Raw genomic sequence first — 4,249 nt, 5'->3', positions numbered from 1 at the left:
AGAGCCAAGGAAGCCTTGGAGCTTGTACATTCTAACCTCTATGGTCCGATGAGTGTTAGGACTCGAGGTCGGTATGGATATTTCATCTCTTTCATAGATGATTATTCAAGGTACCGGTATCTCTACCTAATGCAATGTAAATCCGAAGCCCTTGGAAAGTTCAAGGAGTATAAGGCTGAAGTTGAAAACTTATTAGGTAAGAAGATAAAAACACTATGATCTGATCGTGGTGGAGAGTATATGGACCTCCAATTCCAGAACTATATGATAGAAAATGGAATTACATCCCAACTCTCGGCCCAAGGTACACCTCAGCAGAATGGTGTATCAGAATGGAGAAACAAAACCTTGTTGGACATGGTTCAGTCTATGATGAGTTATGCTCATCTTCTAGATTCGTATTGAGGTTTTGCAGTGGAGACTACATGCTACATTCTGAACAATGTTCCTTTGAAAAGTGTTTCTAGAACACCTTTTGAGCTGTAGAGAGGTCGTAAAGGTCATTTACGCCACTTCAGGATTTGGGGTTGTCTGGCCCACGTGCTTGTGACTAACCCGAAGAAGTTGGAACCACGTTCAAAAGTTTGGCTCTTTGTAGGCTACCACAGGGAAACGGGGGGTGGATACTTCTATGATCCGAGTGAGAACAAAGTGTTTGTTTCTACAAATGCTATCTTCTTGGAAGAAGACCACATCTAAGATCATAACCACGAAGTAAGCTTGTTTTAAGTGAGACTTCTAGTGAGACTGAGACTACTGAGGGTTCAACAAGAGTTGTTGAACATACTGATAGATCAACAAGAGTTGTTGAGATCGGTTCATCTAGTCAACCAGCTTAAGAGTTGAGACTACCTTGTCGTAGTGGGAGGGTTACGAACTCATCAGATCACTACATGGGTTTGACTGAAGCCCAGAATGTGTCACACCCCGCCTAGACCACCCTTCGAGCCTGAGAAAGGGCGTGACTAGCAGCAGTTATCAACCCTTTTGTTGACACTTACTGCCTAATAACTCTTGCGGAAATAACTCTGATACAATGTACAAATTGAACAATCAATTGATTAAGTAGGCCCATTTCATTACAACAATGTAATGTTCTTACAACTCTATGACTTAAATACAAGTTTACAACAACAACCAACTGTAAAACTCTCAGGAAGTGTAACTGTGGCACATGGCAGACCTTGACCTTAGCAGCACCCTGGAACTCCTCACCTTTCACTACCTGGGGGGGGTATAAGAAAAAATTTGGAAGAGTGTGAGCTACTAAGCCTAGTGAGTGGTTCTTTTAGAATAATAATCACTTTGCAAATCATATTTTTGGGAAATCAATCACATAATCACAATTCCAGTATTACTTATGCATGATCATATGTACATTCATTCAATTATTAACCTCCAGTTCCATGCTGTACGTGGCATGCTCATATTATGGACACATTATCAATCACATACAACTTTTTATGGAACCTTTCCTATAACCCACTTCTCCCGTCAATGTACACATTGATAATTCTTTTCCAGCTAGTCATGCTTAGGTACTTGACTATATTTCCCACCGATTGTCACCGACTATTATTTTCCGCCGACCAAGGCCGACTATATTTTTTCGCCAAACACCTTTTATTAAGCATGCTAACTTATGTAATATGGGTATAATCTCAGTTTCCATAACAATTTCACAACCAATATCATGGCAACAGTATAATCATCATAAGCATGCATTTGGAACTTACATATGCATTTATCCATATATTAACGCATAAAACTAAGTAAACACTCACCTTGATTGCTTAGGAGCTTTTCGAGTAGCTCCCTTTTCACCGCTAGAATCCAGATTCAACTTACAGCTTAGATTACTCATAGTTCTAAACCTTATTTTGAGATACTTTCTTCTACAAACATATTCCAAAATGTCTCAAGAAGCTTACCCTAAACTTTAAGCTCAGAAATCCATATAGTTTGGTCGGAATCACTGAATCTTCAAGACTGGCCCAAGCTGATTTGATAGCCTGATTTGTCTTCATCTCAGTTTCCAGCCCGATCCCTTTGAGCTTTTCCTCCGACAGCCCTACCCTAAAAACTAGAATTTCAGAGCTTTCAGGGGCTTTAAAATCACTCCAAATGCACGAGTAAATTGGGAGAACTCATCATCCCAAGTTGATGTGTCCTCTTCAAACCTCACTGTTCAATGCGTCCTCTATGACTAACGCATGGATTTGGCTCCAACGCAAGGCTTGCTCAACTCTCCCACTCTTTTTACGGTATTTCTGAATTGTGATCTAAAATGAAGTCTTTTGGCCTTATTTATAGGCATCCAAACCTTCTCCAGAGTTAACACCACCTACTTGGCTGCATGGCCAAGTGTCTCCTTCTCACCCCATCAATGCAATGTTGTGAGTGTCTTCCTCCCACGTTGCCAACGCATGAGCCTCCAATCTGATGCCACTACCTCAAATTCTTAAGGATTAAGGCTTTCCTCCCAAGAAGACGGTTTGATGACATTTTTTTTAGTTGATCTCATCCTTTATATGCGTCCAACTCTTGGATGTTCAACGCATAGTCCATACTCAATGCATATCCTATGTTCAACGCATAGCACATCACCAATGTATAGTGCATCACCAACGCATAGTATTGCACTGTCAGATCCATCGCATCCAACGCATCCAATGCATCCAATGCATCCAACGTCCAACGCATCCAACATATCTAATGCATCCAACGTCCAACGCATCCAACGCATCCAACGTATCCAATGCATCCAACGTCCAACACATCCAACGCACCCAACCTAGCTCATCGCATGGCCTTTGTCCAACGTACCCATCGTGCAAGCCATCTTACTACCATCACAATCCAACTTAGCCATCGCAAGAGCCAACCATCACCAACGCATAGGATGGTCGCTCGTCCTCGACGCACAGCTTGTTCGACATCAACACGTCGTTCGTTTGGCATCGATGCATCGTGCTTGGCATGGGTGCTAGTCACCAACGCATGGGTGTATAGCATGGGCGTTGGGCAACGATGCATGCATGCTCGACTCACTCGACAGTGCTCGACGCATGGTCGCTCGACACATGGGTGCTTGGCTTTCTCGCCAGCACTTGGTAGCGTTCGACAACACTTGACGCACGGGCTGGGTGCATCGATGCATGCCTGGGCAGTTTGGCCGAGGTTGCTCGACGCATGCCGCATGCCTTGCCCGTGTCCCCGCCTACCCTTGTGCCATCCAACTCTTCAACGCATCACTTCCATTTTCCTTCCTTCAGCCGCTTGCCATTAACCAATAACCCTTCCAATGCATTGGTCCCTTCCAACGCATCCCACACAACCATCTTCTTTTACCAATGCATACCACACAACATTCTATACTTAGCCAAATTTCCAAATTTTTCCCTTCACCCAAGTAATCTTTCCAAGATCTTATGGCCAATGCATAACACTGCCTAGTCCAACACTTAGTCAAATTTTCATCAATTTAAGCTTAACTCAACTACTCAAGGAAAATCTATTCAACACCTAGAAATTTCCTTCACTTCAAAATAGATTTTAACTTTTACTTAGTTAATTTCCTTAATCACTTGCTTAAGTAAGGAATAATGGAAATCCAGGTTTCACAGAATGTCATTTCTAATGATGGGGTCGAGGATCCATTGTCTTATAAGAAAGCAATAGAGGACATTGACAAAGATGAGTGGATTAAGGCCGTGAACCAGGAAATGGAGTCTATGTACTTTAATAACTTCTAGGAATTTGTGGATCAGCCTGTTGGGGTAAAATCTATAGGGTGTAAGTGGAACTATAAGCGAAAATGAGGTGTAGATGGAAGGTGCAAACTTTTAAGGCTAGACTCATACCAAAGGGTTATACCTAGGTTGAGGGAGTGGACTATGAGGAAGCTTTCTCACCTATTGTCATGTTAAAGTCTATTAGGATACTCTTGTCCACAGCCACATTTTATGATAATGGACGTCAAGACTGCCTTTCTTAATGGTAATCTTGAGGAGACCATCTACATGGCACAACCAGAGAGGTTCATAGTTCCAGATCAAGAGTAAAGAGTTTGCAAGCTTAATAGGTCCATTTATGGATTGAAACAAGCATCTAGATTATGGAACATTAGATTTGATAATGCGATCAAATTGTTTTTGCTTTGATCAGAATGTTGATGAGCCTTGTGTTTACAAGAAAATCATCCATAGCTTAGTAGCTTTCTTGGTACTGTATGTGGATGATATCCTAC

This window comes from Benincasa hispida, unplaced genomic scaffold (assembly GCF_027475165.1).
Source record: "Benincasa hispida cultivar pf3 unplaced genomic scaffold, pf3_genome.v1.1 HicScf576, whole genome shotgun sequence".
Taxonomy (NCBI): Eukaryota; Viridiplantae; Streptophyta; class Magnoliopsida; order Cucurbitales; family Cucurbitaceae; genus Benincasa; species Benincasa hispida.
This window is presented reverse-complemented; position numbering follows the sequence as displayed.